This window comes from Lactuca sativa, chromosome 3, assembly GCF_002870075.4.
Source record: "Lactuca sativa cultivar Salinas chromosome 3, Lsat_Salinas_v11, whole genome shotgun sequence".
Classification (NCBI taxonomy): Eukaryota; Viridiplantae; Streptophyta; class Magnoliopsida; order Asterales; family Asteraceae; genus Lactuca; species Lactuca sativa.
The window spans coordinates 252,294,911-252,320,601 of record NC_056625.2 but is presented as its reverse complement, the minus strand read 5'-3'; the positions used below and the strand labels follow the sequence as shown (position 1 = coordinate 252,320,601).

General features: G+C 38.1%; 1 long non-coding RNA gene across 1 annotated transcript; it reads right to left on the bottom strand.

Annotated features, from left to right (window-relative positions):
- Positions 1 to 163: 163 nt before the first annotated feature.
- Positions 164 to 2,432, bottom strand: LOC111918514 (uncharacterized). The gene is made up of 2 exons (XR_008231283.1): positions 2,298 to 2,432; positions 164 to 628 (listed from the first exon to the last, which is right to left on the bottom strand). It is a non-coding gene; the product is annotated as an uncharacterized LOC111918514 (long non-coding RNA).
- Between the last annotated feature and the right edge of the window lie 23,259 nt (positions 2,433 to 25,691).

Here is a 25,691-nt window from a genome sequence, read left to right as displayed (position 1 = left end):
AAAGTTCAAGTCACATAAATAATAAGACCAAAAGCGAAGAATTTCAATTGCTAATTTTGATAACTCACATAAACAATATGACCAAAAGCGAAGAATTTCAATTTCTAATTTTGATAAGTAACATAAACATATGTTACATGATAAAACAAAATAAAAACATGACTTGTTTTTTTTGTTTTCTTCAAATGTTATAATATATTATAGTGTGGTGGTTGTGGATTTTTTGAATTGTATATTTGGGGCCAATGTCCTTGAGAGCACAAATCTGTTCCTCTCCCGTTGCTGACATATGAGTCACAACCAGGTCCTTCCCCTCTCCAAATCCAGAGGTCCTTCCCCTCTCCAAATCCAGAGTAGAGAGTATCATACAAATCCATCTTCAGACATATCAATTAGTTGGTAATTGGTACGATTGACACTGTGGACCTGTAAAAGCGAAAAAAATAGTGCGATTAGAAAAATGAAGAGAATAATTAAAATGAGAAAGAGCAGTAATATTACATACATCACAATTATGGGATGATGGAACAATATCATCAAGCTTTTTCCTGTTGAAAATCTCGATTGCAACAAAGTGACACTTGGCATGACCATGCTTGCCAGTCTTGGAGGTGGAAACTTCCACAACCTAGTACCATGTTACATTTCACAATAGAATAGTGATTAATAATTTAATGTCTTCAATATATAAATTTATAAATAAATAATATGTCTGAATTGTTATATTAAAGAAAAATAACCAATTTAAATAAGGGGCATCAATAAACATTTAAAAGGCTCATGGACAGTGGCGGATCCAGCCCGGAAGTCAAGTGGGGTGCACAGTTGACCGCTGATCGTTCACCGTCGACTATCTTCGGCGGAATAAAGCAAGGTTGGAAATTTCAGCTGAAGATGGCCCTTTTGTTGATTTTTTTCTTTTTACATATCATCCCCTGTTATTCTCTTAAACAATAAGATAACCACTAAACAAGAATATAAAATTGACATAAAAATACCCCTTAAACTAAACAATAAGAAACCAAACATGGATAATATAAAGCCTCTAAATTAAACTCTTTATCACAAAAACACATAACAATATAGTGGTTCACTGATTACAAGTCAAGTTATTAAATTAATCATAACAATATCTCTTAAACTATGCAAAAACTATTGGAATATAATCTAGTTTTGGGGTAATTTGGTCATTATGTTAGGATTATGAAAGATATATCAGTATTTATTACTTAGCGATTAAATATTAGTAACGGTTATAGACGTTAATATAATCTAGTCTTGGGGTAATTTGGTCATTATGTTGCAATGTTAGGATTAAAAGTCACGATGGCTTCAACAAAATATTCTTGAAGCCTTTAATAAAATTCTGGTTAGTGTTCTAAAATTATGGTTTGGTTTAATCCCACTAAAAACAAGGCCAGCCTAATAAAAATAACAAAAACCACCAATTACAGAATTAAAGTCGATCACTTGTTCACTGTTTTCCTGTAATGATACATACTTTCCTGTAATGAGACAAACACCTCAATTAAATTATATTGGAGGAAACAAGACAACAAAGGACCCATTAAACTAAGCAAAAACAAAAGTCAAAGTCCTACAATTCCATGTTTTTGAAGCTTATAGCTGAATTCAATCAGATTTGTCTTCAGCAGATCACCCACTTCAAGATGAGGATGTCTTAAACCATCAGGTCAAATTACATATTAAAATGAGGCTTTCTTAAACAACCAGGTCAAATTACATATCAAAAAGATGATTTCTAAAATCAATCAGGTCAAATTACATATCAAAATGAGGATTTCCTAAAAAATCAGGTTACATTTATCAACCAAAAAGGAACCTGGTTGGATAAAGATTACCCAATTTCGAAAACATTTGTTACGACTACCCAGATTTTTTCATGTTTTAACGAAGTAAATGTCAAAAACAAGAAGCATATCTAGTTGTTTTTAGACTCCGGATTTAGAGAGGCAGAAAAAACGAAGATGCCAACATGAAAAATGAAGCTAATTCCGGTCTCCGATCTCCGACAACGACAGAAGAGATGGGGTAGATGAGCGGCTAGGTTTAAGGAAAATGAAGGAAGAGGGGTCATTTCGTATTAAGCAAAATCAAGACATACAAACATGTTGACTTGAAACAGACGAAAAGCAACAAAAACCCTAACCCTAACAACATAATTGAAAAACAATTGACGCAAAATTGTCTAAAAATTAACACAATTAAATAAAAAATATAACTACGCAACACAAGGATTTTCCAAAACAAAACTGAGATTGAAGAAAGATGTTAACCTTGCAAGCACGATTCTTGATCACGATATAACCATTCTTGCGAATGGTGCCGGCTTGCTGAGGATAAGTCTTGGAGGCTCCGGCATCGGCCTTGGACTCAAACTGATGCTCTTCATCAGGAACAAATGATGTGAAATTAGAAAGGAATTTTTGTGTTCGATGATATCAGTCGATTATGGAATTAAATAAGTGATAAAACGGTGTAGTTTTGATTATGTGGGTACCTAATGTTATATACCTTGATTCGGAACTATTATATGTCCAAGGTTCAATATTGAAAAAATTTCAGAGGTTTTCCTTGACTTTGTCCGAGTCAACAAACAATTCGAAATACCTCGACTTTTTAGAACAGGTCCGAGTCAAATAGCAATGATTTGAAGCACTTCTTTTTACACTATTTCGGAAACCCAAGGACTCAATCGTATGGATACGTAAAATACAGGATTCCCAATCCTAGCAGGAACATGAGGGAAACGGATACTCAATTTAAAGTGAGTAAACAGAATTTCATACTCGATCTCATAGATACATATAAGGGTATATTCACGTTTCCCTATATATATATATATATATATATATATATATATATATATATATATATATATATATATATATATATATATATATATATATATATATATATATATATATATGGATGCTAAAATGCACCTGCAATTGCTTTTTTTTTTTTTCCAGTTATTGAATATGATTGAAGCTGTGTACATGGAAATCCCACCACGACTTCCAAAATAAGTCAAAATGATTATTTTCTAAAGAAAAACAGCAGATTCAAAATTCCAAAATAATTTGTGAATTAGGATTCATTGTAGAGTTCGCATTATTTTGTGAAGTTGTGCAAGTTAGACTTTAAAATCTTTATACTAATACTTGAATTACAAACAAAAAATATGAATATCTTCAAATGATGAATCATTTTACATACATGACACTTTTAGAATTATTTATTTCAAAATGTCAATTATTATGCTCTTCATTCATCAATCCATCTAACCTATGAGTAATACTAACTTAACTCATTACAACCTATTATTAATTTAAAATGACATTGATCAAGTGTATGGAGGTTTCATTAAATATGTTGATTTTGATTTATTCTGCAGTCTCTATTCTGCACTCTTTGCTTTCTGAAATTTTGGTCAGACACTTTGAGAAAGTGTATTAGATAATATATAATATAATAATAGGAGGATATTAAGTGTAATTCTGTATCTTGTATATACATATGATGTACTCAATATTACGATAACAATAATATACAATCTTTACCAAGTTTATCTTGGTATCAGAGCTGTCGGCTTCTCTGATCATCGACAACCCTAATTTGTGACAGTACCAAAGCTGTTCCTGGTAAATCCTTTTTTCTTCTCTTTCTTTCTCGTCTGGCTATACAATGGCCCTCATCGCTCCATTCACAACAGTCAAGATGACGTCTCATAACTCACAAAAGTTTGGTTTTACACTATCTCCAACAAACTATGGATTCTGGAAAACAATGATCTACCCCTTTCTTCTTACAAACAATATGATAGGCTATGTTGATGGTACCATTCCCTGTCCACCACAGACTATTGAACAAGCAGTTTCATCTGACAAAGGCCCTCCTACGCCACCTCAACCAAACCCCAACTATGTGATGTGGGTTGCTAAAGATGCCCATGCCAGAATGCTACTCCTCTCTACACTATCCGAAGCTGTTTTTCCTCATGTTCAAGGCATTACCACTTCTCGTGATGTTTGGCTCTCTCTGGAACGCGCTTATGCTCCACACACGACATCTAGAGAATTCAACCCCAAGACTCAATTACTGAAAATTCATATGCGGGGAGATGAAACACCTTCATCCTATCTCAATCGTGCAAAGGAATATGCTGATGCTTTAGCTAATATTAGTGAATCTGTCAAAAAAAAAAAGGATCTTGTGATGTTGGTGATTGCTGGTCTTCGGGATGATTACAATGGGTTGAAATCAACTCTTCTTGCTTGACAGGGGCAAACTACCTTCACAGAGTTACATGGTCTTCTTTCGGACCACAATTACATGTTAAAACAATCTCTTCCTGCTGTTCCATCACTACAAGCCTTCACCACAGCTGCTACTGGGATGTCTAACTCAACCGGGTCATTATCTCAAGATCCAGTACAGTCTTTTACTCACCTTGCATCTCAACTTGGTTTCAGTTTTCAACCAACAACCCAACAACCACAAGCTTTTTCTACCTCTCAAAATCAATATAATCTAAGTCGAGGTCGCACCACCAACAACCGTGGTCGTGGCTGTGGTCGTTTCTCCGGTAATAGAGCTAACACCAGACAATTTAAATATTCATCAAATCAAAATACGGTGTATGGGACATAAAATCGTTGCGGGATTAGTCACATTCCATTTGACTGCCCTAATCAGGATCCAACTACCATGCGAACCAGGCAACAATCCTCTGTTAATCATGCTGATTATCGTTCTCAAACGCCATCATGGCTATTTGACACCGACTCTAATAGCCATGTAGCTTCGGATCTCTCTAGCATTGGCACTATTGAACCTTATTATGGCGATGATTCTCTTCATGTTGGAAATGGTAAATGGTTACCTATCTTACATATTGGCTCCACTAAACTGTACTCTCCTACCAAAACTTTTTCCTTAAACAATATTCTTCATACCCCGCAAATTAAACATAATCTTATTTCAGTTCAACAGTTTTGTCATGATAATAACGTTTTCTTTGAATTTCATGATACCTTTTTTGCGGTGAAGGACGAGGTTACCCACACTACCCTCCTCACGAGTCCAAGTGAACAAGGTCTCTATTCGTTTTGTTGCCCGTCGTTTCAACCAATCTCCAAAAGTGCTTTCACTTCTGTTTGGGCTCCTGTTCAAACGTGGCATCAGCGGCTTGCCCACCCTCATCCATAACGTTTCAATGTTATCTAAATATTCTCTTCCTGTTTCAAATAAATGTTTGTCTTTTCCTTATAATGGTTGTCACGTTGGAAAATCTTCAAAACTATCTTTACCATTATCAAATTTTAAAAGTACCAGTATTCTAGATCTTGTCTTTTGTGATGTGTGAGGTCCAACTCCTATTACCTCTTCTAATGGTCATTGTTACTTTCTACTTTGTGTTGATCATTTTCCCCGTTATATGTGGCTATTTCCGTTACAACAAAAATCTGATGTCTTTGCTACTTTTAAACACTTTATTGCAATGGTTGAGAGACAATTTAATACCAAACTAAAATCTGTCCAAACAGATTGGGGTGGAGAATTTTGCAATCTTCCTCAATTTTTTCTCCACTTGGTATTATTCATCGACGCTCTTGCCCACACACAAGTGAGCAGAACGGCTTTGTTGAACGCCATCATAGACATGTCGTTGAAACTGGACTCACATTGCTTGCTCAATCTGGTGTGCCATCAAGGTTTTGACATTTTGCCTATGATACTTCTATTTACCTCATAAATTGTATGCCATCTCGTACCTCGTCCAATATCTCACTTCTTGAGCATGCCTTCTCTCATAAGCCGGATTATTCCTTCTTATGTGTCTTTGGTTTTTTATGCTACCCTCATCTTCGTCCCTACAACGACCACAAAATGGATTTTCGTTCCATTCCTTGTGTGTTCCTCGGGTATAGCACGAACCATCATGGGTACCGCTGCCTTGATCCCACAACCGATCGTATCTATATCTCAAGACATGTCCGGTTTCATGTGTATACCTTTCCTTTTCTACAAACCTCAACTACACCAACTACACCGTCTTCCTCTTACAGACCCTCACGCATTCCTACCACAAATATTGTAACCGCCCTGAACCTTTACCCTGCTCTTCTCCCTTCTTTCTATAGCATTATTGAACCCCATGGAACCCTGGCCCCTTTTTTACAGAGCAATTTCATCGGGCTAATAATTTACGCAACTTTTTCTTCGTGGAGTCCTTCGAGCAGCCCGACGCAGTGTTAAACCCCAGAGAACCCAACCCTTCTACTACGCAACAACAACACAACCGCGCCATCAAAGGCGTAGTTGAATTGAAGCTGGGGCTGGAGTAGGCTCAATCTGCGATTCTACTTTCCGAGAGAACAGGTGGTTAGTCACCTATATACGTTGGAAGTCTTCGTCTGCCGAGCTCTGAAACCTGCCTTCCATGCCTTACCGACTTAAAAAATAGATCTGCTTGCCTCAATACCTACGATTCTAATCCTTATGTATCGAGTTATCCAAACCCCACCCTATCAACTGTCTCTGACTCTATGCTCACTCCTACCCATCGTATCGTTTTTGAACAATTTCCTAGCGAACAACCCTCTCTGACTGTTCCAACTAGTCCTCCCCAACAACCTCCTCCTGAAGAATTTTCTGCTGTTCCATCTCACTCTGAACAACCACCAGCTGATGTCCCTATGCACACTGATCCATCTCACACTCGTACTCGCCCATCAAACCTCTGAAAAAACTCAAAACAATGGGTCCCTTATGACCCTTCTGTTGGATATAGTGTCTAAGTCCATAACTATATTTGGTATGTACTTGACCCGACCCGACATGGTCCATTTCGGTTGCACTTCACCCGGACAATTTATGGATAATATTTGAGAATAGTACAAGTTATGATTTATTAATATATTATAAGTTCTAATATATTAATATAAGATCATATTATTTAATTAGTAGTGATCTATAATTAATCTAGGATTAATTTAGTGATCAAAGATATTACTAATTAAATATGGGCTTCTATATTTAGTGTGGGCTTATGCTTATTTGGAATGGGCTAGGCTTGGATGGAGAAGTCCATGGATACTCCATGGAGCTTTAACCCATGGATCTCATGGAAATGAAGAGACATGGGTATTAGGGTTTACATGGATGTAACCCTAATCCACCACACTATATAAAGGAGGTCTTGGTTCTTGAAATCACACTAGTTGACACATGTTGAGGTGAGGGCCGATTTCAAGAGAAGTGGTGACTATTCTCTCAAAGTTCCAAGTTTGTGGTGATTTGTGACTTTCATTTGAGGCATCCACACTATTGGTGCTAGGCTCTAAAACTCCAAGCAATCAACTACAACTACAAGGTAAGTGTTTCTACTAGCTTTATTTGATTCAAGTTCCCCATGCCATGCTAGTTAGGATATAAGCCTTGGAAAAATAATTAGTTGCATGTATCTTAGACAAACATAGATCCAAGGTTTATTAGGGTTGCTTGTACACTTAGGAAGTGTTAGAATGCTCAAAACCCATCAGTGGTATCAGAGCCTAGGCTTGTTTGTTTGATACTTGTTGCAATATGCTTGAAAAAGTTGAAATCTTGCTGTCTGACTGCTGGACTCGCCGAGTCCATGGGGGGACTCGCCGAGTTCACTTGTATCTTCAACCTAATCGCCGAGTAGGTTCATGCACTCGGCGAGTAGGGTCGACATAGTGTAGATTTTCGACTTTAGTTGCTGGAAATGGATTAGAAACATTACCCTAAACTGTTTTGGTACTTGAAAACTTGTTTTAGAAGGTGTAATGTCTTTTCTAACTCATTTACAACAACTAGTTATCAAAATTACAAAGATTAAGTGTAATTTTGATATATGAAAGTGTTCATGTTCATGATCTTGTTCTTATGATGTTTAGATGATCATAGGAATTATTTGTAACCTATGTGGTAGATTAATTCTTGATCATAATGTGATTTAATGGAGTCCATAACTTGTCCTCAAGTTATGGAAAACCAAAAGTCTCTTGGATTGAAAACCATTAAAAGAACACAAGAGTTAGAAAAGTGAAGAGTCTTCATTTTATTACTCTATTAAACTCATAAGTTACAAGATATGAAAAGTTTTGAAAGTTTACAAAACTTGCCCTCAGGTTTTGGAACAAGTAAAGTCTAGTTAAAACTTTAGTTCCAACCCTTAGAATTTTAAAAAGTTAAAATTCAACCCTTATACTTATATTATTATGATTTAATAATTATATATATATATATATATATATATATATATATATATATATATGTATAAGAACAAAGTCGTCTTACTGCTAGTACGCCTCATTCACGAAGCCGGTCTATAAGGTGGGTATAAGGTTGTTGCCTATAAAATGGTGACTTAATGGGTGTCCACTCTCACCCACCGCTTGCTTGACTAGTGGAGGGTTGTTAGCCGAACGGGTAAGACAAGGACTTATAAATTCTCATTTAAAGTATGATAAATATTATAAAGTAACTAAATGTTTTATTAAATTCCCAATCTTAGTTACTTTAGGAAAAATGTGAATAAGGTGCTAATCCATGAAATCACACTTTACACTTTGATTAAGTCGTTGGTGGAGCGTGTGTGGTTAACCGGCACACTAACTTGGACTTAACAAGGTAGGTAAAGGATGACTTAGGGTTTATTATAGTATCGATGGAGCGTGTGTGGTTTACCGGCACATCGATTGAGTGATAAACCTTAAGGGTACCAAGTGATTTGCATGGTTACTTCACACCTTGTTTTGTGATCCTCGGCATCCTATTCACAAAACTTGGAGGGCACACTCGATATTGAAACATGCCTTTGAAAAGTTCATTGAATCTCGAAGAATCTAGGAATTTCTAAGAACCAATCAAAAACCTAATACTTAAATGTTTCGGTTTTCATGGTGGAAATTGGTGAATCGTCATTCACCTACCTTTCAAATATGGTGTAGCTTAGATTACGGCATACCTCTTCTAAGTTATATTATATTGTGATTGGATCCTAGCCTTAATATTACATTTGGGTGTTTTATTAAGGACACTCTTATATCTAAACTAATCTTGTTCTCTTCTTTTCAGATGTCTTCAAGCAATGCTGCTTCTGGCTCGAATCCCCATGGCTCCTTTACCCTTATGAACTTGTGTGGGAAATTCACCTTTGTTGGATCCAACTTCAATGAGTGGATCAGAAACATCAGGATGATTACCCGCTACGAGGACAAAGAATATGTCCTTGACAAGGAGCTTAAGGAGATTGATGAGACCACTGCAACTCCTCAGGAGATCGTTGACTTTCGGGCACATGAAAGGGATGCTATGAAAGTGGCTTGCATCATGATGGCCACGATGACAGCGGAACTCCAAAAGTCTTATGAGGATTTCTACCCTTATGAAATGCACCAAGATTTGATGGAAAGATACCATCAAAGTGCAAGACAAGAGAGGTATGAAATCATCTGCTCTATGATAACAACCATGATGAAGGACGGGGAATCCGTCACGAGCCACATGCAGAAAATGCAAAGGTGTGTGGATCGTTTGCTGAAGCTTAATGTGAACCTCCCTGAGGATCTTGCAATAGATATCATTTTGCACTCCTTACCATCGTGCTATGATCAATTCCGCATGACATATCACATGAATAAGGAAGAGGTCACACTCAGCAAACTTCAGGGACTTCTCAAGACCGTAGAATCAGGTCTTAAAGGGAAGTCGGTTGCTATCACTCCTACTCCAAACTCAACTCCGGTTTTGGCAATTGGAAAAAGTCGATGGAGGAAGAGAAAGAGATCCTCGAAGGGTACCAAGGCTCGGACCCTTGATGGCTCTTCTTCAAGTGGAACCAAGAAAGGTTTCATAACTCCTTCTTCTGACCCAAAAGAGGCTGAATGCTTCTATTGCCATGAAAAGTCTCATTGGAAGCGGAACTGCCCAAAGTACCAGCAGGATGTGAAGGATGGGAAAGTCAAACCCAACCATGCAGGTATTTACACTATCATTTCTAATAACTCATCCCATTCTAAATCTTGGGTCCTTGATACCGGTTGTGGTATTCATATTTGTTGTGACTTGCAGGGACTAAGAAGAAGTAAGGATGTGGAGCAAGGAAGAATAAACTTGATCATGGGGAATAGGAAAGCTTCACCTGTCACCAAGATTGGAGTTTATACTTTATCGCTAAGTAGTGGGTTTAAATTAGATTTGAATAAATGTTGTTATTCGCCAGGAATGGCAAGAAATATTATTTCCTTTCATGCTTTGTACAAACAAGGGTTTACCTTTTCATTTAATAATGAAGTTGGTTCTGTTGATGTTTTCTATAATAATGTTTTTTATTTTAAAGCATTACCTTGTGATGGTGTGTATGAAGCTGTATCTGTTGTAGATAACTTAGGAAATAATGTTTTGTGTATTGATTCTACTAATCATAATAACTTGGATAAAGCATCATTATGGCATTGTCGTCTTGGACATATAAGCAAGAAACGCATAGGCCAACTCCAAAAGGATGGAGTTTTGGAGTCGTTTGACCTAAAGTCAGATGATAGTTGCGAATCATGCTTACTTGGAAAAATGACAAAGTCACCCTTCACAGGCTCGTGTGAGAGGGGTGAAGGTTTGTTGGACCTTGTACACACGGATGTGTGTGGACCATTCAAAGATGCCACAAGGGATGCTAATCGTTATTATTTGACTTTTACTGATGATTACAGTAAATATGGATATGTCTACTTAATCAAGCATAAGTTAGAGACTTTCGAGAGGTTTAAGGAATTTAACCAGGAAGTCGAGAATCAATTGGGCAGGAACATTAAGATGCTTCGATCCGATCGAGGAGGTGAGTATCTTAGTTCAGAGTTCCTCGACTATCTTAGGGAATGTGGGATTGTCTCACAATTGACACCTTCCAGGACACCACAGTTGAATGGTGTGGCTGAGAGGTGTAATCGAACCTTGTTGGATATGGTTCGTTCCATGATGAGTCGAGCTACGCTACCAATCTCATTCTGGGGGTATGCCTTAGAGACTGCTGCCCATATTCTTAATCTTGTCCCTACAAAGAAAGTTGCCAAAACTCCTCACGAGACGTGGACTGACAAAGTACCTATGCTAGACCACATCAAGATTTGGGGTTGTGAGGCTTTCGTGAGACGCGAGACTCATGATAAGCTCGAACCTCGAAGCGAGAGGTGTATTTTCATCGGCTACCCACAACAATCCTTTGGTTACCTCTTCTACAGACCTAGTGATAATGTGGTCTTTGTAGCAAGAAGAGGAGTTTTTCGAGAGAGAGAATTTATAAGCCAAGGAGACAGTGGGAGGCAAATTGATCTTGAAGAAATTCAAGAGTCAAGCGGTGAAGGAACTTCGAACCCTAGCTCTCAACTTGAGGAGGAAACTCCTGTTGAGCCAGTTGATGTGCCTGTACCTCTGAGGCGTTCCATGAGAGTTAGGAATGCACCTGAGCATTATTATGGCTTCCATATTACTGCGGAAGGTGAGACACTTATTAGTGATGAGACACTAGTAGGTCTGGATGAACCTAACAGCTACACGGAAGCCATGGCATGCCCTGAGGCTGCTAAATGGAAAGAGGCCATGGATAGCGAGATACAATCCATGTATGACAATCAAGTTTGGAACTTGGTTGAGAATGTACCTGGTCGTAAGACTGTAGGGTGGAAATGGATCTTTAAGAAGAAGACCGACATGGATGGTAATGTACACACTTATAAGGCACGACTGGTTGCAAAAGGTTATTCTCAAACTCCGGGAATTGATTATGATGAAACCTTTTCACCAGTGGCCAAGATAAAGTCTATTAGGGTTCTGTTAGCCATAGCTGCATTTCATGACTACGAAATATGGCAAATGGATGTCAAAACCGCTTTCCTTAATGGAAATTTGGCTGAGGATGTTTACATGGTTCAGCCAGAGGGTTTTGTCAGTACAGAGTACCCCAATAGAGTGTGTAAACTCGAGAAATCCATTTATGGATTGAAATAGGCACCTCGCAGGTGGAATCTTTGCTTTGATGAGAAAGTCAAGGAATTTGGCTTTTCGAGGAGTGAAGATGAATCTTGCGTCTATATCAAGGCTAGTGGGAGCATAGTCAGTTTTTTGGTACTGTATGTGGATGACATACTACTCATAGGAAATGACATCCCAACCCTGCAGGAAGTAAAGTCCTGGCTTGGGAAGTGTTTCTCTATGAAGGACCTTGGTGAAGCTGCCTATATCCTAGGGATAAAGATTTTGAGAAACAGGAGTTAAAGGCTAATTGGACTTAGTCAAAGCACATACTTGGACAAAGTGTTGAAAAGATTCAACATGCATAACTCCAAGAAAGGTGAGTTACCCATTCAGTGTAACGCCAGATTAAGTAAGACACAAAGCCCTAGTACTGAGGCTGAGATAGTAGAAATGAGTCGACTTCCTTATGCTTCAGCTGTAGGATCGATCATGTATGCCATGACGTGTACTCGACCTAATGTAGCCTTTGCTTTGAGCGTGGTTAGCAGGTATCAGGCGAACCCTGGCAAGGAACACTGGACTGCGGTAAAGAATATCCTCAAGTACCTGCGAAGGACTAAGGACTGGGTCCTTACCTTCGGTGGGAGTGATGACTTGAGAGTTGTAGGGTATAGTGATGCTAGCTTCCAGACTGATAGGGATAATTTCCGCTCTCAGTCAGGCTGGGTCTTTACCCTAAACGGAGGAGCAATTTCTTGGAAGAGTTCCAAGCAGGAGACAGTGGCTGATTCCACTTGTGAATCAGAGTATATAGCAGCAAGCGAGGCAGCAAAGGAGGCGATATGGCTAAAGAACTTCATCGGAGACCTTGGAGTTGTACCAGCTATAAAAGAGCCAATGGAGATTTTCTGTGACAGCAATAGTGCGGTTGCCTTAGCCAAGGAACCAAGGGATCACGGGAGATCCAGACACATCGACAGAAAATACCATTTTATCAGACATCGAATCGAAGAAGGACTCCTCATGGCGAAGAGGGTATCATTGGATGAGAACCCAGCAGATCCCCTCACGAAGGGACTGAGTAGGGTTAAGCATCTCCAGCATGCTCGGAGCATAGGAATAAAGGATGATATAAGTTTTAGTAGTTAGATAAATTATGAAATTTGTAAAGTGTAATTGACATTTGATGATGAATAAAAGGTGTTTTATTTATGAGTAAAGTGTTGCTATCTCTTGTCAATCTTTTACTATATTTCTTTTGCATGTTTTGACTTCCAGAATAATTATGTTTGGTATATCATATTATTCAAACCTCCACAGTCGGTCATATGTCGGAAGTAGGTATGAATCAAGACTGTCATGATTGGTTGCAGAGGTCTAAGGTGTTGGACATGGCTACAACAATCATGAGTGCTCATAAGTTCTGAGCATTGGACTCAACCCACGCTCACTGGAATCACTTCATGGAATTTTATCTCGAGTGATTGTGAGACGGTAATATCATATAAGTCTTCAAACCTAGAGATATGATTTGTTACTTACAAGTTGGTTATGCATTGATTGTACGAAAACGCATTGGTAACTCGATGTTATAAAACGTGCTTTTGTGTGTAATTCAATGAGTGGTAGAACAAACATATGAGTCGAATTTTATCTGTTCCTTCTTGGATTAGAAGCTGATATCTGGGCCCCTCGATGATTTTGTCTTGACCTATGTACCGGGCCCGGTCAGAACTAAATTGATGTGTTCAGTTGAGTTCTATGTCAAACAAATCGGAAATCAGGAAACAAATGCTGGACAATAAGCAAGACAATGTTCCATGTATTTGTCCGGCTGATATCTAGAACAGAGGATTATATGATCACTTATCTAAATGGTGCGTTCTAGTTCAACAGAGTTTAAAGAGATACGATTGCTGATCGGTTCTTGAAGTCATACTTGCAACTATAGTTATTAGACTTATCCAAGTGGGAGACTGTTGGATATAGTGTCTAAGTCCATAACTATATTTGGTATGTACTTGACCCGACCCGGCATGGTCCATTTGAGTTGCACTTCACCCGAACAATTTATGGATAATATTTGAGAATAGTACAAGTTATGCTTTATTAATATATTATAAGTTCTAATATATTAATATAAGATCGTATTATTTAATTAGTAGTGATCTATAATTAATCTAGGATTAATTTAGTGATCAAAGATATTACTAATTAAATATGGGCTTTTATATTTATATAGTGTGGGCTTATGCTTATTTGGAATGGGCTAGGCTTGGATGGAGAAGTCCATGGATACTCCATGGAGCTTTAACCCATGGATCTCATGGAAATGAAGAGACATGGGTATTAGGGTTTACATGGATGTAACCCTAATCCACCACACTATATAAAGGAGGTCTTGGTTCTTGAAATCACACTAGTTGACACATGTTGAGGTGAGGGCCGATTTCAAGAGAAGTGGTGACTATTCTCTCAAAGTTCCAAGTTTGTGGTGATTTGTGACTTTCATTTGAGGCATCCACACTATTGGTGCTAGGCTCTAAAACTCCAAGCAATCAACTACAACTACAAGGTAAGTGTTTCTACTAGCTTTATTTGATTCAAGTTCCCCATGCCATGCTAGTTAGGATATAAGCCTTGGAAAAATAATTAGTTGCATGTATCTTAGACAAACATAGATCCAAGGTTTATTAGGGTTGCATGTACACTTAGGAAGTGTTAGAATGCTCAAAACCCATCACCTTCAACTTATACCACCGCTTCTGCCTTCTCCGAGATTGAGCCTACTACCTTCACTGTTGCCAGCAAGTCGCCAAGGTGGAGGGCTGCCGTGGCAGATGAATACTCCACCCTCATGCGTAATGCCACATGGTCTCTTGTACCAACCATTCCAAATGCAAATGTGGTTGATTGTAAATGGTTATACAAACTTAAACCAGATCAAACAGGTGCGGTCACTCGTTACAAAGCATGTTTAGTTGCCAAAGGTTTCAAACAACAACAATAGGGTATAGATTATCATGAGACCTTCAGTCCAGTTGTCAAATCTACAACAATTCGTAAGGTTCTATCTCTTGCTGTTACCCGGGGGTGGACATTACGACAATTGGATGTTTAAAATGGCTTTTTGCATGGAGAACTAAAAGAAACAGTTTATCTGCGACAACCACTAGGTTTCATTGACCCAACAAAACTAGATCATGTTTTTTTACTCCACAAATCCTTATATAGGCTTAAACAAGTGCCCCATGCATGGTACAATCGTTTGACCAAATCCCTACAAGATCTTAGCTTCAAAGGGTCAGTCACCGATCCTTCTCTCTTTGTTTATGCATCTAATGGTACTATGCTTTATATGTTGGTGTACGTTAATGACATAGTTCTCACTGGTAACAACTCCAGTGCCATTGATCGCGTCATCAAAAGTCTTGGTCAGACATTTGCAATTAAAGACTTGGGTCCTCTTTCCTATTTTTTAGGAATTGAAGTAGTGCGCAAACAAAAGGACCTAGTTTTATCCCAAAAGAAATATATTATGGAATTGCTTCAACGGAAAAATCTATCTAACTCCAGACCGGTTTCGTCTCCCATCACTACCATTGCGGATTTGAAATTTGGTGATAGTGTCTTATTTGACGATCCGGTCTGTTATCGACAAGTTGTTGGTGCCTTACAATATGTCACTTTATCCCGTCCAGATATTACTTTTGCAGTCAACAAAGTCTGCCAGTTTATGCATTCCCCAACTGAAAATCATTGGTCTGCTGTCAACGCATACTTAGATATCTTCAGGGCACTTCTGATTATGGTCTTCTTCTTCTTCAACATAACTCTGATGCTATTCTTCATTCTTACACTGACACTCATTTTTCATCTTTGAGTGCCTACTCGGACACAGACTAGGCTGGTTGTCCTGATGACCGTCGATCCACCAAGGGATATGCCATCTATGTTAGTCCTTAAATATGGATCCAAATCAGTAATCAATGAAGCAAATAGCAATCAAAATGGAGTGTAGAAGGAGTAGAAGAGATATAACATCAAGCATGCACACATCTATATCAAAATGTCAGGTACACCTTGAAAAGTACACACACGTCACTGTTCAGCAAAAAGTACATCTGACACATGACAACCCCCTTTAAATACTACCCTCACCAGCACACGAGTGTGCATCCGTACACGTATGTGCGGCCGCATACACTGTGTGCGGCCGCACACACGTGTATAGCTGCACACACGAGTGAGGCTGCACACATACACCAAGTCTATACCATAACACCACTACACTACATACACTGCCACCCTAATAAGATCTATACAGGAATAATGCCAATTTATGCATTCCCCAACTGAAAATCATTGGTCTGCTGTCAAATGTATACTTAGATATCTTCAGGGCACTTCTGATTATGGTCTTCTTCTTCTTCAACATAACTCTGATGCTATTCTTCATGCTTACACTGACACTCATTTTTCATCTTTGAGTGCCTACTCGGACACAGACTGGGCTGGTTGTCCTGATGACCATCGATCCACCAAGGGATATGCCATCTATGTTAGTCCCTAAATATGGATCAAAATCAATAATCAATGAAGCAAATAGCAATCAAAATGGAGTGTAGAAGGAGTAGAAGAGAAATAACATCAAGCATGCACACATCTATATCAAAATGTCAGGTACACCTTGAAAAGTACACACACGTCACTGTTCAGCAAAAAGTACATCTGACACATGACAGCCCCCTTTAAATACTACCCTCACCAGCACACGAGTGTGCATCCGTACACGCATGTGCGGCCGCATACACTGTGTGCGGCCGCACACACGTGTGTAGCTGCACACACGAGTGAGGCTGCACACATACACCAAGTCTATACCATAACACCACTACACTACATACACTGCCACCCTAATAAGATCTATACAGGAATAATGCCTAGCACAAACCATAATATTATAGTCTTTCAATCGCCCCCTTGGTTTGAGGCTAGCATAGTCTTGATCTTCATTGTGTTGGCTTCTCAAACAGCTTCAAATATGACCTTCCCATGGAGCCCATCCACATTCTTCCATTTATGATTGTAGCGACCATTCCAATAAACTCTTTAGCAGCCGCCTCCATAACATCTTTTCTGCATATAATCTGGTGGCGAGACAGAGTGCGGATATTCCTTTCCCTGAACCGAAGAAGATCTTTAGCACGTATCAACCACAAGACTTGTTCTCGATCCTTGAATTGTATTGCAGCAGTGGCAGTTTCATCGTCGTAAGCCCATAATTTCATTTTATCAAGGTATCCCTCACGGAAGTGTTGAGGGATAGGAATTTCCTTCTAATGTTTAGTCGCAGGCCAAAGGATAATCTTCATAGGCTCGCCTGATTCAGGATCTAGAATTTCCTTTTCTTTTCGGTACAAGGCTCTTGCAGTCTTCTTTTTTGGAAAGTTTTCCTTGACTTGTCTGTCAAGAAATCTTTTGAAGTTTGAAGCACTGGGATCTTCAGAGGGATTATGGAATGGGGCTCTGGATAGTTCAGCAAGATCAACTTTGGTCCATGAGTTAAAGTCATGAGTGTTTTTGTAAAAATCAGAGGTTCCTGAGTTCCTTTTCACAACCCATAAATTTGACTCGGGATCAAAGGCCCACATTCAGATTCCTGATCTATCTCCGAACTCGTCACCAATTTTCTATTCTTTAGATCAGTTACTGTTAGAATAGGGTCTTTGGCTTTGCGATTCTCATTGAATTTTTCATGAATAGTAAACCTTTTCTTTTGTTAGCCGTTACAGTCCTCTTTCCCGGTTTGATTGTGATTCGGGCTCTGCTGCCTTTTGGCTCCTTTTCCAATCTATTGACAATTGTAGTTGTTCTAGGAGCAGGTGGATCAACTGGAAGGTCGTCAGGGATAGACTGTGTAGGGGCCGTTGGAGGATCCTCGATTCCGTGTGGCTACTGAAATAAGGATTTGACTTTGTCTCCAAATGTATCATATAGAACGTTCTTTAAATTGAAGTAGATAGCTATCACAGAACCAAGATTCGCCTGTAGATCCTTAATCAGCTTTGCCTTCTCCTCATCCTTTGCTTTAAGTACTTCAATGTGAGAAGTGAGTTGATCTATCTGAATGGTCTTCTCAATAAGTTCCTGTCGGAGAACACCAATCTCTTCTCGAAGTTCTGACGCAGAAGATTTGTCATCACCTGAGTGCTCTTCTTTGAAAGATATTCCTTTGCCACGAGAAGAAGAGGTTGGACTGTGTTGGGCCAGGTGCTTTGCCAGTCTGATTGAAGCTTCATCCATTAAAGGTCTGGTAGAAGAATATTCTGGGATAGAGGATGAGCCGCCTGTCTCAAACATAGTGCTAGGGCCTTCATCAGTTTGTATTGGTGGAGTGAAAACAGTAGTAGCAATGATAGCGGAGAAGACTTGAGGTGCACTGCTCACAATGGGTACCTCCAGACTCATAATTGATTGACTTCTTTCAAAGAAGGACTAGGAGGTTTTAGGCCGAGATGATTCAGAAACAAGTGGAGCGGATGTTGAGATAGTTGAAGCAGAGTGAGGAATCTCTGAGTTCATATCTCCTTGACTTGAAGCAACCTCCATGGGCTTGCATGTGGAGAGCAAAATTTTGAGAATATTTCCTTCTTCCCCAGTCTTGGTTGTCGAAGAAGCAACTTCATTGACTTTATTAAAGCAGCCGCTGGAAATCCTGGAAGAGGACCAAATTCTTCATCATCAAGATCAAGCTGAATATTTGTAGGGATATCATCACTGATCCCTGTGAAGTCTATCTCTTTCAAAATTTCTACATCTCCATAGAGATCTTCATCATCTTCCTCGTGAACAAATTTTGTTTCATCTTCCTTATGATGTAGATGATCATGTACCTCAACCACTATGGCTGTAGGAGAATCATGAACCTCCTCAATTTATGGTTCAGAGGTTGAAAACACAACGTCTTTAGACTCTGTAGGAATGGATTGATCTTCTGAGTCTAACTGATCACTTTCTTCAAAAGTTCCAAATTTGATTAAGGGGAACTTTCCTTCAAAAACAAATTTTCCTCCTCTTTTCTGCTTCATTATCCCGAATGCACTTGGACCAACTGATTTAAGATCCAAAGTCTCGTTCCCTCTCTGTAGCTTAGGATGCATGAAATTGAAGATGATCTGAAGAACTCTTGGGTACATCAAAAACTTATCTCTCTTGTTCCCCTCAAGATTCAGAACCAGTTCATGCAATATAAACTTTGAAAAGTTGAACTCAATTCCCGAGGCCAAGGCTGTGATGGATCTTGTGTTGGCCAATGAGATTTCGTTCGCACCGGATCTCCTACCAGAAATACTGCTCACAAACACATGAGCTAGATATTTCCAGCAGGGAGGAAGTAGTTTCTTGATGGTAGGGGGAAATGTTCCCTCATACCCCATATGGTCTAAAACATCCTGAGTTCGATGTACATTAATTTCCATAGAGTATTCTAATCTGTCATCAATTTGGAGTGAATCCCGAATAATACTCTCTGACACTTGAACCTTCTTTCCTTGGATTGTGGTTTCAATGTATTTTTCATCTTTGTTATCCTTCTTCACGACTGCATTTCTCTAGAAGTCTTTGATCAGGTTCTGGTAAATTGCAGGGCAGGTTGTTAATGCATGGACCAAGCAACATTTCTTCAGACCGTCAACAATGAACTTTAGATCATTGTGAGCTGCTGGAGGATCTTCAAGAAAAATACCTGAGTTGTGAACTTTAGCAAATTATAGATCTCCCATTTTATTCTGAAAAAATCACATGCAATCATTAGGGTAAAAAATAATTTTAATCATACATATTTCAACTGTTCATGATTGAACATGAAAAAGATGTGCAACCGCACATGAGAATGCACACAGCCGCACACGTGGATGTGTGCAGCCGCACACATTATTATATACATATGCAGCCGCACACGGCCCAACCGTTCATAGATATGTGTAGCCACACACGCCGTGTGCGGTCGCACTTACAGTCGAAACACATAATCCTTCGATTAAACACCAAATATTGATCGATTTTTCATGAAAAATGTGTTATGGGAGTCGCATTTACAAGAATTACCGGTGAGGAGCTTTAATTTCAAGAAGATTGATAAAATTTTAGGATTTTAGAGACAAAGAGAGAGTAAGCCGTGTGCGGTTGAGGCGGATTTAAATGAGAACAGTGATGGTGATCTACAAACCGCACACGGTGTATATATATACTAAAAAATTTTCATTTTCTCCCCCTCAACCTTTTAATAAGCAAAAACTAAGCCCAAACTCAAGCTTTTCAAAAATAAGCCATTTTGAGGATTAAAAATTTTAAAATTTATTATTCCTAAAGATTTTAAAAATAAAACAAAAACTAAAAGTAAAGACAAAAATAAAATACAATAAACTTAAAAATAAAATAAAATAGACTAAAATAAAATAAATAAATAAAAAATAAAATGGAAATACTAATAATAACAAAAATTAAATTTAATTTTAATCCTCTAAATTGTTTAAGCTTTTGACATGTGGGATCAAAGTCGTTAGACAATCGTAGTTCATTTATCAGTTCCTTCTCGTTAATGAATAGATCTGGTCAATCGCTGGTATTATGGTCCACTTAAACACGAAAAATTTTGACAAATTTTTTAGGAATGCTATCAATGACAGGACAGATTGATCCTAAGTTACTAGATAAAAATTTCCTAAGGACCATTTATCTGACGACGACCAATGATATTGTTGTCCACCTAAATTGAGCAGCGAGATCTATAGACAATATGTAATTGTTCAGTTTTAGATGTACTAGAACATGTTTCATGCTTCCTGATATACCCCAATAATCAAGAACTTCTGAGATACTCCTTACTTTAGGTGAGCAGACTATTATTCGTAGAGAGGATGGATTGTGATTATGATTGATTATAGCTTTAGAGGGATTGATAAGTAGAAAGTTGCATATGCTGTGTTCCAGGTCGGATTGTTAATCGCGCAAAGGAGACAACAATTGGCTAACAGATAGGAAGAATTTCAGAGAAATAGATTTGCATATGTTGCAGTGCAGGTCGGATCTCTTCCAATCACACAGAGGATACAAAATATGACTACCAGAAGAAAGAAAGAAAATAATTTTCTACAGACCTACTTTATCGGAATTCCCTAGTTGCCCAATCAACACCGGAATTAAGGACAGAATCCGTACATCGAGGAAAAGTTAAACCATAGTTCTAAATACGGGTTCTTTTAATGTGACTGATGGATTCTCATGTATATCTCCCTTCTCAACCTATCTAAGCGCCGTATTGTCAGGCTAAACGGAACTATCTAGGTCAAGATTTATCAAGTATCTAGATTCCTTAAGTTCATCTGCACCTAGTCAAGTCCGTTAAACTCTTAGTGCCTACCAGCGCATCGAACATTGAGCCTAGACAATCCAGCTTTGGTACTTTACACAGACTCAGATTGCCCATTATCACTTGTTGATATCACTTCCCAATTCATATCATAAAACACAGATATTTTTAAACATTTTTTTTTGTTTTTCTAATGTTTTTGGATTTTCTAATTTTCTGATGTTTTTTTTTTTTTTGGATTTTCTAATTTTCTGATGTTTTTGGATTTTTGATTTTTTAATGTTTTTGGATTTTTGATTTTTCTCCTCCTAAATTTGTGCATAGAAGAGAAAAGAAAAGGAAAATGCGCAAATTTAACCTAAACTAATGTCACAACCTAAAACCGAGAACGGCGGAAACGTTCTGGGGCGGAGGACGTCATGTAAAGTATCACAACATAGTATAATAGCAAACAAGCAAACATCATCCATTGCATTAAATATATAATTTTAATACAAGCGTGTTCTGTACAGTTATAGACACCAAAAATGTAAATCAAAATAATAAGATGAGTCTTGAATGCGCTCCATCTTTTCAAAATCTTGCCTCGGTACCTGTCTACTGATGACCTGAGAATACAAGTTATTTTGAAAGAGTTTATCAGCATTAAAGCTGGTGAGTTCATAAGTATTTAGTGTGGGTGTTTGCATCAAAATGTTTGAACGTGATTTTGAAGTACGAGTTTGTAAACATTTGTAATAAAAGTATATGAATGTTTGTAAGTGTTTGTAAAAGTTTGAACCTCCTAGAAAATCCTATATTTTCTACTAAAAGTAGCCTTCTACCAAGGCATAACTGTTTTGTATGTTTGTTTCTTATAAAAGTGTGTAATTTTCCCAAGTGTAACTATCATTATCAAAATATAGTTTGTACATAAATGTTTGAGTGAAAAGATCACTAAATATATGTAAAGGATAAATTAATGTAGTACTGTAGTGTTGTATTATACGAACTACCGCTGTACTAACTACCTTAAACCGGATTTATATCAAGGTATTATGTGATTAATTGTACCATACTATCGACTATGAAACACGGCAATGTAAGTCGTAAAACGGTATGACGTTTGGCACCCGCAGACCTGCAGGTCCGGCTGTAACTAGCAGCAAGGTGTAGGATATTCAATCTAGTATAGATCTATACGCAAACTCATGCTCTCCCTCCAAGAGACTCTGGCTACAACTCGGGCCATGACATTGAAGGCATGCTCCGATACAGTGGATCACATTTATGTTAATGTATTCATGTATATGTAATGTATTGTTACTCGTTCTAGTATCATTGTATATGTTCTGTTTCTAGTATAGTTGTATATGTTCTCCTTCTAGTATAGTTGTATATGTTCTCATAGTAATATAATGTATATGCTCTCATAGTAAATAGTACTGACTCATGAATGAACTGACTTCTTGTATGATTCGTGGAAATAAAAGTAGTAAGTAGTTTAACCCTAAACTATACCTATTATAGTTTAATAGTAAATTTGAGGAATGACTGAATGTACTGAACTGAGATATAATTCTTTATGTCTATGCATATACACATAATATATAAGTAAGGATTCAACGACATTCGGACAAACAACCGGGTACTTTAGGACCACAACCCAACGGGGACAGGAAGTAAAGTGGGTTATCTCTCCTAAGTCCTTCAAACCTTATTTATATAACTATATATGTAGTAGACATGGTTTCCAACAATATATAAGTTTAAAAACATGTAAAATAGTTTGATAATAGTTTACAGTCATTTGCTTGATGAAACAATTTAAAGTATGAAAAATCTATTTACATGTTGGTTATTAATCACATGTGATTGTTCTAATAACTAACATGGTTCAACTTGTAATCCCCCCATAAAGCATTTAAAACATTTAAAAGTATTTCAAAGGTTAGTTAAAGGGGTATGAACTCACTTGCAGTGAGTGAATTGGATTGAAGTGTCGGATACGGTACTAGGTGACAAATGGAGATTTGTACACACCCGAGCCTAGTTACCATATAATAAACATATATATAACTAATTAACCAATTTATAATTAATAAATTAAGTTGGGACACTCTAGAACATGAAAACACTCTGTTTCAAGTGTTAAAGATCACAAGGGTTGCATCCAAGTATTTGTAGGGCAAGGCTAGAGTGTTTGGAGTTCAAGGGTAAACTCCCTTGGAGTTTACGGCAGTAAACTTAAGGGTTTACGGTCGTAAACTCTACACTTTATGACCATAAGTTGTTTTGAGGTTTTACAAGTCCTTTGATGCATTTCTACTTGGTGGTTAGGCCTTTGGAAGGGATTAGGGCATCAATACACTCCTTTGAGGAGTTTATAGCCCCAGGGTCATTTCCTTTTGGGTTTACTACCGTAAACCCATATGGAAAGTGGTATTGTCATGTTTTCAAGTCCTTAAATCATCAAGGTAATTGTCTAGGTTAGATTTTAGGCCTAAAGAAGGAATATGGTCCATATAAGCTCACTTTTGGGTGTTTACGGTTTTGGCAGATCCCCAAACCGTAAACATATAAAAATGATGGACTTTGGTGTTTTTCAAGGCTTAAACACATCAAGGAAAGGTTTAGACATCAAACTAGGGCTAGATAAAGGACTTAGGCACACTTTGGTGCCTTACTTGGTGTTTACGGCCCAAGAACATTCTTGGACCGTGAACACCTTAATCCTTGTGTTCTTGGTACATGTTCTTGATGCTAACATGTAATACAAGCTTTATAAGACTCAAGGATGGAAGTACTCACTATAAGGAAGCTTGGAATGAGCTAAAAGTCCAAGAACACTTAGTGTGTGTTCTTGGTGTTTTTGGAAATCTAATCAAAACACAAAAATGGATGGATGAAAAGATGTACAATCACTAGATTAAGTGTTATACCAACTTAAAATGGCTAGAGCACTTAAAAGTTTGAAGACCTTGAATTAAATCTTGGATTATACTTGAGAGAGTTTTAAATGTGTTCTTGAGAGTAAAAGTAAAAAGTGACTAGTTTGAGGAGTAAACTCATGCTTAATGCATGAGTTCACGGTTTTTGGAAGATTTTTCGGCCTAAACATAAAAGTTTGGCCATGAACTTCTAAGACACGAGGTGTTTGCGGTTTTGAAATTTCAAGACCCGTGACGACACTTTCTTGCACCCGTTTGTTTAAAGAATAATATCAAAACAATCAAACGAACTTTAAATTTGCTAAAAATAAGTAATAATGAAATTGACTTATAATAAGAAGTGATTGACTTTTAGGGTTTAACCGATTGAAAATTTCGGGTTGTTACAACTAAACACTAAAAAATTGAATCCTCAAAGAGAATCATTTTCAGAAAATTAACCAGCACATCGAATCGAGCTTTGTTAAATAGCTTGGTGAACAGATCCGCTACATTATTATCAGAGCGGACCTGTTCTAGCCAAATGAGTGAGCGCTCATAACATTCTCGGATGAAATGAATTTTGATGTCGATGTGCTTGGTTTTTGAGTGCTGGACCGGGTTTTTGGCAATTTGGATCGCAGCCTCATTATCACAGATTATAGGGGTTTCTTGGAAATTCAAACCGTAGTCCAACAGCTGATGTTGGATCCATATGACTTGAGAACAACATGCAGACGCATCGACATACTCCGCTTCTGCTGTTGAGGTTGAAAAGGTATGCTGCTTTTTGCACTGCCATGAGACAAATCTATCTCCCAGAAATTGGCATCCTCCTGAAGTCGATTTTTGATCAAGCTCACACCCGCTATAGTTGCTATCTGCAACAACATAAATGTCAAATTCTGGATTTTTCGGATACCAGAGACCCAGTTTTGGGCAACCTTTGAGGTACCGAAAAATCCGTTTAACAGCAAGTAGATGAGAAAGTTTAGGATTAGCCTGGTAGCAAGCACATTGACAGACCGCAAACATTACGTCTGGGCTACTAGCAGTCAGATACATGAGTGATCCGATCATTGATAGATAATGCGTCTGATCTACGGATTCACCTTCAAGATCAGAGGTCAGTAGAGGTCTCTCTGCCATGGGTGTAAGAGCAGGTTTCACATCTCGGAACCCGAACTTCTCCAACACATCATCCATATACTTTGCTTGGTGAATAAGGATTCCGGTTGAAGATTGTTGAACCCGAAGCCCCAAAAACATGGTCATTTCCCCAAGCGAACTCATCTCGAACCGCTTCTTCATCACTGCTTTGAACTCTTTGCAAAGTTGTTGGCTTGTCGACCCGAAAATAATGTCGTCCACATAGATTTGAACAA